The following is a 14,990-nucleotide window of genomic DNA, read 5'->3' as shown; positions in this document are numbered from 1 at the left end:
TAGCTCACTGCTCATATATATATGTAGGTGTTCAGGCACCAAACCGCGGCTAGGAGCGTCAGAGTTACTCTAGTTTTGTCAAGCCAGCCTATGTGCCTCACTGCGAGGTTCCGAGCCTATCGTGTTAAGGCTTAGGGGTGTTTTACAATTCCCCCTTCTATACTGTCTTACTGTTTTGTAATAACCGAATGGATTGTATAGACTGCATGTTACTGTACTGTTACGTAAGGGATGAAGTCCCTAGTCTGAATGATTGTAAATATTGTGCATACTGTTCTGCACTGTCTACGTACAAATGTATGAAAAGTCTTTTTGCATATAGACTGTCACAGCTCATTGGACATTGTTTATTTACTGTTTTGGCTTCCGCCAGGCCCTGTACTCTGTTTTACTATTCTACTGTTCTGCAGGCCTTCGGTAATCTCGGATTACTGGCCGGTTACGGTGCTAAACCCATAGGGCCGGGTTTGGGTCGTGACAGAGTGGTATCAGAGCGATACTTACCATGAGTTATACCGCACACACGTGTCCAAATGAGCTATAGGGTGTCCTAGAAAAGTAATGAGGGCATCTCATGAGCATGATAAGTGTGTGATATGACTGACTGAATACATGCTAATGTGTTAAACTGTTAAACAAATGACTGCTTATGTTTAAAACTGTTATAACTGCTTATAGTGAAATGGATAACGCAAACACTGCAAATGAAACTGAATCCTCATCCTCTGAGGCCAGAATGACCAGACTGGAACAAATGATGGAACTGATAACTGCAAGACTGGACCAACAACTGAATCAACAGCCCCCACCTCCTCCTCCTCCGGTCGTACCGGAACAGAATGCTAATGTTAATGATGGAGACATAATTGCTCTGACCCAGAAGTTCAGCAAAATGAAACCGCCATCCTTTCAGGGAGGCCTTGAACCGTTAAAAGCTGAAGCATGGGTTCTCGAAACAGAGAAATTATTTGAAGTTTTTCCGTGCTCTGAAGCACACAAAGTACTGTTGGCTACCTTTACTCTACAAGAGGAAGCTAGAAGGTGGTGGATGCTTATCCGTAATGAAAATACAGTTATGACATAGGCTCAATTCAAGGGAGCCTTCTTCGAAAAGTACTTCCCTCAGTGTGTTAGGGATAGAAAGGTGACTGAATTTGAACAGCTGAAACAGGGCACAATGTCCGTTGTTGAATATGAAACAAAGTTCACCGAACTTGCGAGATATGCACCGCATATGGTGGACACTGATTACAAGAAGGCCAGAAAGTTTGAAGGCGGCCTTAATGTTGCAATCCTTGATCGGATTAATGTTTTGAAGCTACCAAACTATGTAAATGTTCTTGACCGAGCCTTGATGGCTGAATCAAACATTGAAGCACTAAAGACTGAAACGCCAGCACCTGAATGGCGGGGTAAAAGGCAGGGTTTCAAGTTCAAGAAAGGCAATCATGGTCCATTGAACAAGAAACAGAACACGGGGTCAACGACTACGTCTAGTCAAGGAAACCGTACAATACCGCCCTGTTCTGAATGTGGTAAAAATCACAAGGGAGTTTGTTACAAGATATCAGGAGCCTGTTACAGGTGTGGCAAGGTGGGCCACATGGTTAAAGACTGTCCCTCTGCTCCACAAGCTAGTAGTAAAGCTACACCAAGCGTAGCGGCATCAACTGTTACACCAAAACCGAATCCCAAAGCTACCGGGAAAGAGCCTATGAGGCAGGGCGGAGTGTTCGCCCTAGTACCGGGAGACGTCCAGAATACCAAGACCGTTGTGTCAGGTATTCTCTCTATTTGTACTCAGAATGCTTATGTACTGATTGATTCGGGGTCTACGCATTCTTATGTATCGCATGCTTTTTTGCGTAAATTGAATAGACCCTTAGAACCTATGAACTATCTGTTAGCTGTATCATCACCCGTTGGGGGATCTATGACCTGTGCATACATGTACCCTGCTTGTGAAATTATTGTTGGAGATGCACATCTGTTTATCGATTTACTGCCATTGAACATTGATCATTTTGATGTAATATTGGGGATGGACTGGTTAACGAAATATCATGCCACCATAGACTGTGTAACAAAACAAGTAGTTTTCCGTCCACCTGGCCTACCTGAATTTGTGTTTAATGGGATTGGGGTAGTACCCCCTCCGTATTTGATTTCATCTGTGAAGGCTGTTAAACTGGTTAGAAAGGGGTGTAAAGGGTATATGTGTTCTGTACTGACTGTGTCTACTGCTGATAATGCTAATGTGAACTGTATTCCTATAGTCAGAGAATTTCCAGACGTTTTTCCAGATAATCTTCCAGGGGATTTGACTGACAGGGAGATTGAATTTACCGTTGATGTGGTTCCTGGAACACAGCCAGTATCTAAAGCTCCTTACCGAATGGCTCCAACTGAACTGAAAGAACTGAAGGTGCAATTGCAAGAACTATTAGACAAAAAGTTCATCAGGCCCAGTACTTCACCGTGGGGCGCACCTATTCTATTTGTAAAGAAGAAAGACGGCTCACTGAGACTGTGCATTGATTACCGTGAACTGAACAAGGTAACTGTGAAAAATAAATACCCATTGCCACGTATTGATGACTTATTTGATCAGTTACAGGGAGCGCAAGTGTTTTCTAAGATTGATCTCAGATCCAGATATCATCAGTTGAAAGTTAAATCAGATGACATTGATAAAACTGCTTTTAGAACGAGGTATGGACATTACGAATTTTTAGTTATGCCTTTCGGAGTCACGAACGCACCAGCTGCATTTATGGACCTTATGAATAGAATTTTTAAACCATACCTTGACAATTTTATTGTTGTATTTATTGATGACATATTGATTTACTCCAAGAGTGTAGAAGAACATGAACATCATCTGAGACTTGCCCTACAAACCTTAAGAGAACAGAAACTGTATGCTAAACTGTCTAAATGTGAATTTTGGCTTGACCATGTTATGTTTTTGGGAAATGTTGTTAGCAAAGACGGAATTTCTGTTGATCCACAGAAAATTGAAGCTGTAGTGAACTGGCTTAGACCAACAAATGTGACAGAAGTCCGAAGCTTTTTGGGACTAGCCGGGTATTATAGAAGATTTGTCAAAGATTTCTCCAAAATCGCCTTACCATTGACTCAACTGACTCAGAAAGGAATATCATTTGACTGGACTGATCAAAGGGAATCAGCTTTCCAAGAGTTGAAGACTCGACTCGTGACTGCACCGGTTCTTACCTTACCTTGAGGTACAGATGGTTTCACCATATTTAGTGATGCTTCTCATAAGGGTTTAGGGTGTGTTTTAATGCAGAGTGGGAGAGTAATTGCCTATGCTTCCCGACAACTGAGACCACATGAAAAGAACTACCCGACCCACGATCTGGAACTTGCTGCAGTAGTATTTGCACTGAAAATCTGGCGCCACTATCTGTATGGGGCAATGTGTGAAGTATACACCGACCACAAGAGCCTAAAATATTTCTTCACATAGAAAGAACTGAATATGAGACAGCGGAGATGGCTAGAACTGATCAAAGACTATGACCTATAGATATTGTACCATCCGGGAAAAGCCAATACCGTTGCCGATGCATTGAGCCGGAAATCAATTGGAAATCTAGCCTGTTTGCTTACCGGGCAAAAAGAGTTGCTTTGTGACCTTGAAAAGTCTGAAATTGAAATTGTTTTACGAGAACAAGGTGGAACCTTAGCTGCTATTTCTGCTCAACCAGCATTGATTGAAGAGATTAAAGAGAAACAGCAACTGGATGACTTCTTGAAGAAGATCATCGAAGAAAGAGAATCTAAACCGAGACCGGGATTCAAATTTGAGAATAATGTACTGAAATTTCAAGAAAGACTGTGTGTACCGAACGATACTGAACTGAAAAGAAGAGTTCTGCAAGAGGACCACAACTCAAAATTTTCTATCCATCCAGGGAATACGAAAATGTATCAAGATCTGAAACTGAATTTCTGGTGGCCGGGAATGAAGAAAGAAATTGCCGATTTTGTATCCAAATGTCTTCATTGCCAACAAGTTAAAGCCGAACATCAACGACCCGCAGGCTTGTTACAGCCCTTACCAATACTGGAATGGAAGTGGGAGCATATCACCATGGATTTTATTGTGGGATTGCCTCGCTCTAGTAAAGGTATGGACTCAATTTGGGTTATTGTTGATAGACTGACTAAATCTGCTCACTTCTTACCTGTCAAGACAATTTATAATGCGGACAAATTGGCTATACTCTATATTGATGAAATTGTGAGACTGCATGGAGTGCCTGTGTCCATTGTTTCCGACATGGACTCGAAGTTTACATCGAGATTTTGGCAAAGCTTACAGACTGCATTGGGTACTGAATTGAGACTGAGTAGTGCCTATCATCCTCAGACGGATGGCCAGTCAGAAAGAACCATCCAAACTCTGGAGGATTTACTGAGAATGTGTGTCCTTGATTTTCAGGGAAACTGGGAAAGCCATTTGCCATTAGCTGAATTCGCCTACAACAACAGCTACCATTCGAGTATTGGTATGGCGCCTTTCGAGGCATTGTATGGCAGAAAATGTAGATCTCTGATTTGCTGGGCAGAAGTTGGAGACGGGCCTTTGCTTGGGCCCAAGATTGTATATGAAACAACTGAGAAAGTGAAACTGATACAACAGAGATTGAAAACTACACAGAGCAGACAGAAGAGTTATGTTGATGTCAGAAGACGAGACAGAGAGTATGAAGTGGGTGATCACGTGTTTGTGAAAGTGACACCGATGAAAGGCCAGACTCGTTTCGGAGTCAAAGGCAAGTTAGCACCGAGGTACGTCGGACCATATGAGATTATTGAGAAAATCAATCCGGTGGCGTATCAAGTTGCGCTTCCTCCTGAAATGGAGCATATGCATAACGTCTTCCACATTTCTATGTTGAGAGACTACGTCCGGGATCCTTTCCATGTAATTGAGCCTACTCGTGTAGTGCTGAGTGATGACTACACTTACGAGGAACGGCCCATACAGATTGTGAACAGACGGATCAAGAAGTTGAGAAGCAAAGAGATCCCGTTAGTGAAGGTCGACTGGCAAAACCATGGTGGCATGTATGCCACTTGGGAGAGGGAAGATGACATGGCTAAAAGATATCCTGAACTATTTCCACTGAATCCTGTTTTCTTCCAGAACGAAAGTATCTCGAGTTTAGAGGACTAAACTCTTTATAAGAAGGGGAGACTGTAATAACCCTCATCACTGTTTACCAATAAACATTGATTACCGTCAAATTGAACTGATTATGACTGATAATTGAACTGATTAAAGTACTGAACTAACTGACTGAAAACTAGAACTGAATTGAATGAGTATGTGTGTTAATCTGTATTCTATCTGTTTGATTGTTTACTTGATCTGTTCACGTTTTATGTTTAAACTGATAATTGAAGGCCTTATCGGCGGCCGAACCAGGAATTGACTGATGTTTTATGATCCTCATAATTAATGTGATTTTATGGTGTATTTGTCTGAAAACTTGATTAGGTATGATTAAATTAGATTAAATATTGATCAATTGCTTAAGTTGGCCCTATTTACTAAACTAACCCTTAGTGGCCCACTCAATACAATATATTTGAGCCTCATTAGACACGTAGGCAACATTTTGTTCAGCCATTTCCTTGCTCTTGCCGACTTGAGAGGGAGAGAGGGAGAGAAAGCTTGAGTTCTTCACAATTTGCTTAGAAACTTGAAGAATTTGTAGGAGATTTGCATAGTTGAGCTTCCTTGCCTTGAATACTAGACTTAGGTAAGAGAATTTAACCTTCTATTACTATATTTGAACTTGATCATGCTTAGTTTTTGAGCCTTGAATTGGTCCATATATGTTGAATTGGAGTCTAGCTCATGCATGCATGCCTTTATTTTGAAGTTTTGAAGTTATCTATCATCAAATTGTACATGCATGCCCATATTTTTACAAAAGACCATGAACTCATCATGTTTTTGAAAGATTTGGCTCACTGGAGCATGAAATTGAAGCTTTGAATTGGTTTGAATTCATGCATGTTTCCATACTCTCCTTGTTCATGAAAATTGGTTGAAATTGAGTTGAATTAAACACCCTTGGGCTTTGATTTCTCAAATTGAGCTTTGAATCATGTTTTACTATGAGTTTATAAGAGTTTTCCAGGAAATTCAGCCCAAGAGGATCGATTTTGATGCATTTGAACCTGGTTTTGGCTTGGAGGTGCAATCTGGAATTTTCAGATTTTGCACTTCCGCTCGAGCGGGGATAGTGACGCTCGAGCGTGGAATCCAAGCATCCAGTATTTCTCTGCACTGTTTTACAGTCCGCTCGAGTGTAGGATTGGGCGCTCGAGCGGAGGCATGTGTCTCACGATCGAGCGGGCGTCGAGCGTAGATTTCACCCATCCAGTACTTTTACAGTACGCTCGAGCGGGAGAGTTGACGCTCGAGCGTGTACCTTTGTTGCATGTCCGCTCGAGCGGGTAAACCTGAGCTCGAGCAGGACTCTGTTTTTCTGAAACTTCTGAAACTGCTTTTTGAGTACATCTTTGCATCCTCATCCCATTCTAGGCATTCTTAGGCCTAGTTTAAGGCATCTTACTGAGGATATAGATGTAGAACACACCGAGGCATTAGGGGTTAAGTTACTATCTTTCCCAGCTGTGTAGCTTAGTGTGTTCAATCTGTTAACTGTGTACGGTTGGCGACTGGGGAGGCACGCTCTAGCTTACTGTAACCCAGAACTCTGTGAGTAACGATTGTGTAAAGATATGTTCACAAATGATTATCTACTGAACAACTGAAATACTGTTTAATTGAACTGTTTTCATACTGTAAGGACATTCATTCTTAACCTCTTTACGCATTATGTTATTCACTGGGCTTTAGCTCACTGCTCATATATATATGTAGGTGTTCAGGCACCAAACCGCGGCTAGGAGCGTCAGAGTTACTCTAGTTTTGTCAAGCCAGCCTATGTGCCTCACTGCGAGGTTCCGAGCCTATCGTGTTAAGGCTTAGGGGTGTTTTACAATTCCCCCTTCTATACTGTCTTACTGTTTTGTAATAACCGAATGGATTGTATAGACTGCATGTTACTGTACTGTTACGTAAGGGATGAAGTCCCTAGTCTGAATGATTGTAAATATTGTGCATACTGTTCTGCACTGTCTACGTACAAATGTATGAAAAGTCTTTTTGCATATAGACTGTCACAGCTCATTGGACATTGTTTATTTACTGTTTTGGCTTCCGCCAGGCCCTGTACTCTGTTTTACTATTCTACTGTTCTGCAGGCCTTCGGTAATCTCGGATTACTGGCCGGTTACGGTGCTAAACCCATAGGGCCGGGTTTGGGTCGTGACAAGAATGAAGCCCACGTCGAGCTCTAACTTTTTAACAAAGGCACACGGGTGAAAAAATCAACAGATCTAGGTGTATTTGAGGGAAATATGTGAGTTTTAGAAAGGGGGAGTGAGAGAGATTAGGGTTTTGAATGGTTTAGAGAGAGAGAGCAAAATGAAAAAGTGACTTTAAATGGGCTGTTTACGAACTGACATACGCGTAGTTCGCTTGAGTGCAAGATGTGTCGCTTGAGCAACCAGACACAATAAGTTTTACTACTCGAGTGAAGCTTCTACCGTTCAAGCGCAGAATACAAACTCCCTGTAGTTTTGCAGATAGAGGTCCTCGCTTTGAGTGCAAAAACTTCGCTCGAGTGAAGAATACAAACTCTCAGTACTTTTGCGACCTGCAAAAGTACTGGAGGTTCACAAAGACCGCTTGAGTGCAAAAAGCTTCGCTCGAGCGAAGGGACAAAAATCTGGGCAACAAAAGTTTGAAAAATAAGCTACTAACCTATTTTAAACGCAATTAACACATCCTAAAAGCCAAACTCAAAGAGATATAAGGAGAAACAACACATAGATAACTATATATGACAATGAAACCCGGATCTAAAACATCAAATGGGTCGGGTTTGAACCATAAAAGCTATAGGCATGGCTTTCTCTCCTCTCCGGTTCGCACTCGGTAAAGTGTGAACGAGTTCATCTCCCCTCCAGCTTGAGGACTGGTAAAGTTTGGTGCTTTGAAATGGGTTCCTCTTCTCTCTGGCTTGCTACCAGTAAAGTGGGCTATGGTGGCTATGGCTTGACAAAGATGGGATCTGTTATGTGTTAATTACACGTTGTATATCTTCATACTTGTGTTGTGATGAGAATGGATGCATTATTGGTTTTTCGTGCTTGTGACCGGTAAATATGGTAATCTGTGTTAACACGTCTATTGTTGCTTATATATATATATATATATATATATATGTATTTGTGAACATTTATTTTACACTTGTGTTTAAAGCCATAATTTATAGTAATTGCCCTTATAGCTATAATGAGTTGGAATGTAGAATGAGTATATTGTTTAGATCGATCCTAGGAGATCGTGGTAATGTGATGAATGGTTGAGATTTCTTTAAATGCAAATGAAAAATTTTGAAATGTAAGAATTGGTCTTTGTTTCTTATTATGTTAAAGATGATCTTTTGGCAAATTGTAATTATGTAAGTATATTTTGAAGTATGAAATGTCACATATCCTATATATATATATACACATGGAGCATTCATGATCATAGCTATCTTTATGTTGCTATTGTTTAGGATTATTGAGATTCCTAGTAGACCTTTGTGTTCGTCCCACGTTGGTAATCATTTTTCAAGTATGGAGTGAAGAGTTGCTTGAAACTTAAAGCCTATTAATTGTTGGCCATGGGGCTTTTTAAATGCAAGCAGAATGCCAATGTGTTATAACCAGGGTTAATCCATTTTATATATTTTGTTATTTTGTAATTGATAATATGATGCATATGTACATATATTGTATTTCATTACATGTACATGAGTGAGGACATTATAATTTATTTCTCTCTAAATACCTTAGATGTTTATTATTATTGAAATGGACTGATTTAAAGGAAAAATGTAACATTATCTGAGTAATAAAAGTCGGGCCGTTACAATTATATAAAAATATTATTGGGTTAATAAATTTAAAATTTCTAATCCAAATTATATAATATAAGCAAAAATGTTTTGCCCTCTTTGAGGTTGAAAATCTCAATATAATTTTTTCATATTTTTTGAATTTTTTATGTAACACCCTGAAATAATTACTATAATCCATATTCAACATCAATAAGTGATCATAATGACAAAGTAGTTATCTTTCATTGATTTACAATTAAGCTTTACAAAAGAGTGATATAATAGAGAGACAAGATGCAAGTTAGACAAATAAGAATGCCAGAAAAAAGCTTACATCTTTCCAAGATGATACTTGGTTACAATAAAAATGGACTTAAGTCCAATATAGTTAAAGCCTTTGGCTTGTACAAAAAAATAAATATAGCAAATACACAAAAGAAGCTCTTGCCCTAAGTCTTCCCAAGCTATTGCCTTGGCGGAAGCATATTATTAGCACCTAAAATATTTTTCTCACATAGGGTGAACCAAAGCCTAGTAGAAATAATCCAACACAGTATATGAATCTTAACAAAGGTATAAGGTGAATGCATATGCAATGCTCGTGCCAAAACATTTTTTATATATCTTTCCAAAACTATGCAATGCCATAATAATATCATAAATCACTTTCTTTGGAATAAAAAGATAGGGCAGTGAATTACACTCTGGGAATTTTAAAACAATACAACCTTTCCCGGAAATTTCGTCCGAAGGAAACCGTAAACTGGGACCCATGTAAATGTAGGCTATACAAGCATTACTATTGTCATTTCACAGAAATTTTGTCTGTGGGATTGGCACCCATGTATATGCGCGGTTTTTAGGACTTTACCATGGACACTAACGCCAACTTATTTTAACCTTATAATACATGTTTCCCAGATTCACTCATTTTTCTCAAAACGATAAACATTTCCAATGTATAAACGTGAGATAATGCTCAATGCAAATAAATGAGAAAATAGTTTCAATTCTCCTAATTCATATGCAATTTCTACTACACTCATAGCTATCCTCCACCGATAGCCCAAAACAGATATTTCTAAACAGATAAACAATTATCAATAAAGATAAACTCTCCAAATTTTGCAAGAGGTGGGTGATAATACTTATCTAACTCCACCATCCTCATCAATATCAATCCAATTTCACAATTTCAATATCAATCTCATAATTTATATAAAATCAACATTTGAGCCATTTAGGACAAAATCTCTTTCCTTTCCAAAATCAATCCCAAAGATCAAAATCAACTATTTATTTCCAACTCAACATTATTTTCCTTATCAAAGTCATTTTTAAGGATCCATTTGAAAAACCCTCTTTTGATTTTTACCCAAAACCCTAGATTATTCCAAATCTTCCAAAAATCTCAATATTGTTTAGAAATAACAAAATAACTAAGTTAAAACTCATAAAAAGTGTGGACATATCCTTACCTCAAACTTAGAAAATGAGAGAGAGTGTAGGAAACTCAAAGACGCCAAAAATCAACTTCGCTTTAATTAGAACGAAGCCATCATCGAGCTCTACCTTTTTTACAAAGGGACACGGGTGAGAAGATCGACGAGTCTAGGTGGATTTGAGTGAAATAGATGAGTTTTAGAGAAAAAGTGAGAAAAATTAGGGTTTTGAAATGTTTAGAGAGAGAGAAAGAGAAGTGAATAAGTAAATCAGAAAAATGAATTTACGAACTGATATACGCGCAGTTCGTTCGAGCGCAAGATATGTCGCTCAAGCGACCAAACACAATAAGTTTCACTGCTTGAGCGCAAGAAGTTTCGCTCAAGCGAAGAATACAAACTCCTAGTAGTTTTGTAGAGAGAAGACCATCGCTCGAGCGCAAGAAACTTCGCTCAAGCGAAGAATACACACTCTCAGTATTTTTGCAGATCTGTAAAAGTACTAGACGTTCACAAAGACCGCTCAAGCACAAACAGTGTCGCTATAGCAACGGAATAAAATTCTGGACATCAACAATTTGAAAAACAACCTACCAATATGTTTCAAACGTAACCAACACATCCCAAAAGCCAAACTCAAAGAGAGATAAGAGGAAACAACACATGCATAACTATATAAGACGATGAAACTTGGATCCAAGACATCACATAGGTCGGGTCTAAACCAGAATCGCTATATTTTAACAATTAAAATACACATGTTATTTTTTGATTAATATAAAATCTAATTTACATAAATTATGTTAATTTTTAAATCCTTTCAATTGTTGTCAATAATATATTAGTATTCTTTTCTTAAATATTGTGATTTCAAAATATGCAATGATATAATTACTATTTTAGTTTCAATTATTATGGTATGAAATCTATATTTATATATATACTTCTATCTATACTATTATATAAAAATATTATTGGTTAATTTTTAAATCCTCTTAATAATGCCAATAATTTATTAGTATTATTTCCTTAATTTTATGATTTCAAAACATGCAATGATATAATTACTATTTTTAGTTTCAATGGTTATGGTATAAAATCTATATTTATATATCTATATTTCTATCTATGTTATTATATAAAAATCTTATCGGGTCAATAAATTTAAAACTTCTAATCGAAATTATATAATATAAGGAAATATATTGTGGCCTCTTTGAGATTGAAAATCTCAATATAATTTTCTAATTTTTTATTTTTTTGAATTTTTAACACTTAAAATACACATGTCATTTTGTGATTAATTTAAAATCTAATTTACATAACTTAAGTTAATTTTTAAATTATCTTAATCACTGTCAATAATATATTAATATTATGTTTTTAAATTTTGTGATTTCAAAACATGCAATAATGTAATTACTAATGGTTATGGTGTGAAATATATATCTATATCTATATTTCTATCTATACTATTATATAAAAATATTATTGGTTAATTTTTAGATCCTCTTAGTCAATGCCAATAATATATTTGTATTATTTTCTTAAATTTTATTATTTCAAAACATGCAATGATGTAATTACTATTTTTAGTTTCTATGGTTATGGTATGAAATCTATATTTATTATTTATATATCTATATTTCTATCTATACTGTTATATGAAAATATTATCGGGTCAATAAATTTAAAACTTCTAATTTAAATTATATAATATAAGCAAAAATATTGTGGCCTCTTTGAGATTGAAAATCTCAATATAATTTTCTAATATATTTTTTTTGAATTTTTAACACTTAAAAAACACATTTCATTTTGTGATTAACCTAAAATCTAATGTACATTAATTAAGTTAATTTTTAAATCCGCTTAATCATTGTCAATAATATATTAGTATTATTTCCTTAAATTTTATGATTTCAAAACATGCAATAATGTAATTACTAATAGTTATGGTATGAAATCTATATCTATACTTCTATCTATGCTATTATATAAAAACATTTTGGTTAATTTTTCAATCCTCTTAATCATTACCAATAATATATTAGTATTATTTCCTTAAATTTGTGATTTCAAAATATGCAATGATGTAATTATCATTTTTAGTTTCAATAGTTATGGTATGAAATATATATTTATATATCTATACTATTATATAAAAATATTATTGGGTCAATAAATTTAAATTTTCTGATCCAATTTTTTAGATATTTTTAAATAATAAAATAGAAAAATACATGTGTAATAAATTTATTAGTTATTTCACTTTAATTATAATTATTGATATTTTTTATTATTATGGTAATATATTTCAAATTTCATAATTATCATCTTTCAAATTGTTAAATACATATATTCTTTTATGATATTTGGTATGAAAAATAAATTAGAATTTTAAACTATAATAACAATGGAATACTACTTTAGCAAATTTAGTTTGTTTATAATATAATAATACATGAATCCATTCAATACATATTAATCATGACCTATCAATGTTAATTTTTAAATTTTATTATACGTAGTTCTATTTATTTATTTATTTTGGTTCAAATTTTACATCTAATTTACAAATAATATTACAAAGTTTTTTTTTTAATTTTTAAATCTAAGAAATATATTTGGCGTAAAACTATTGGCATGCCAAGCAATATATCCAATTTTAAATCTTTTAAATGGAAAGTCCAAAACAAAATTTTATGAGCCACATGTCATTTGAAATTTGAAAATTTGGAATATTTAAAATTTAAAATATGAAATTTAGAAATGCTATGTGAGGTATTACAATATATGGTATCAAAATCTAATATCAAAATATGGTCACATAATATTACTCTTTTTAAAAGTCTATTAAGATAAATTATAATAGATTTCATCATCTAATGTCATTCATACTGGAATAACCTATACAGTCTAAATAATTTGGTTCCAAAAAAAATTAAAAATAATAAACCTAGATTAGAGTTTTTATCAATAGGCTAGGTTTTAAACACTGAAATAATTCAATTAGAAAAGTTAAGTTTGCAGGTTAACTCATTTACATTATTTTATATGCAAGGTATGTTTTATTTATTTATTTAATAGATCAATTTTAAAAGTGACATATAATTCTATCAATTTTAAAAGTGACATATAATTCTAACAAATGAGAATGGTTTTGGTGGGTATACACTAAGAAAAGTTATTTCATGGGATAGGTTGATTCTTAAATAGTTGGAGAGGTATCAGTATAATTAATTTTTTATAATATGAAAACTAAATATATATATATATATATATATATGTGTGTGTGTGTGTGTGTGTGTTAATTTTAAAATCACGAAAATATTGTTCTTAATGGTAAAATTAGACCAAAAGAATGACATCGGGGTAAGCTAATTGCTAGACTAGCTTAATTCAAGTTTGAATTTTAATTTTAATTTTTAATGGTTGACTTAACTATAATTGATTTATTTAAGAAGATATCTTACAGTTATGCTTAACAAGATATTAATTTGAGTGCTAACTGAGAAATGGGCTGTTTCCTTTGTTCTCTTTGCTATTTTATTCTGTAAATTAGTTTTAATGTTGACTTTTTTTTATTGAGTTTTACAACAAAGAGGAACATGAGGAACATGAGGTACGACAATAAGGGAAGAAATAGCCAGTAATACGATAAACTAAGACTATAGGTTCTATCGCAGGATTAGGAACTTTGAAGTAGAAATTGCACTTAAGAAGATGAAATCAAATAAGGCTTTAGGATCCGATGATATCCCTATTGAAGCTTGGAAGTGTTTGGGTAAAAAGGGAGTTGGTTGGTTGACTAGGTTGTTTAGCAAAATTTTGTTGACTAGGAACATGACAGATGAGTGGAGAAAGAGTATTTTAGTGCCAATCTACAAGAATAAAGGTGATATCCAGAATTGTAACAACTATAGAGGAATCAAGCTAATGTGTCATATAATGAAAGTGTGGAAGAGGGTGATGGAATGCCGATTGTGAGATATAACAGAGGTGTCAGAGAATCAATTTGGATTTATGCCTGGTAGGTCAACAATGGAAGCGATCTATCTTTTGAGAAGAGTAATAGAAAAGTATAAAGAAAAGAAAAGAAAAGAGACATTCATATGGTGTTTATTGATCTTGAGAAAGTATATGACAGAGTGCCCTGGGATATAATATGGTGGGTGTTAGAGAAGAAATGGGTGACAAAAGGTTACATTGACGTGATTAGGGACATGTATGAAGGGGTGGTGACCACTATTAGATCGCCAGCTGGAGAGACAAATGAATTTCCTATCACTGTAGGGTTACACCAAGGATCTACCTTAAGTCCTTATCTTTTTGCTTTAGTTATAGATGAGTTGACGATAAATATTCAGGATGACGTGCCATGGTGCATGCTTTTTGCAGACGATATTGTGCTTGTGGATGAAACTAGAGAAGGAGTTAATACAAAGTTAGAGATTTGGAGAAAACCTCTTGAATCTAAAGGATTCCGGATAAGCAGAACTAAGACAGAATACATGGAGTGTAAATTTAGTAACAGTAACAATGA

Source organism: Camellia sinensis, chromosome 8 (genome assembly GCF_055761805.1).
Source record: "Camellia sinensis isolate YWXY chromosome 8, ASM5576180v1, whole genome shotgun sequence".
In the NCBI taxonomy this organism is placed as follows: Eukaryota; Viridiplantae; Streptophyta; class Magnoliopsida; order Ericales; family Theaceae; genus Camellia; species Camellia sinensis.
The sequence above is the reverse complement of the archived record's forward strand: the minus strand, read 5'-3'. Positions refer to the sequence as shown.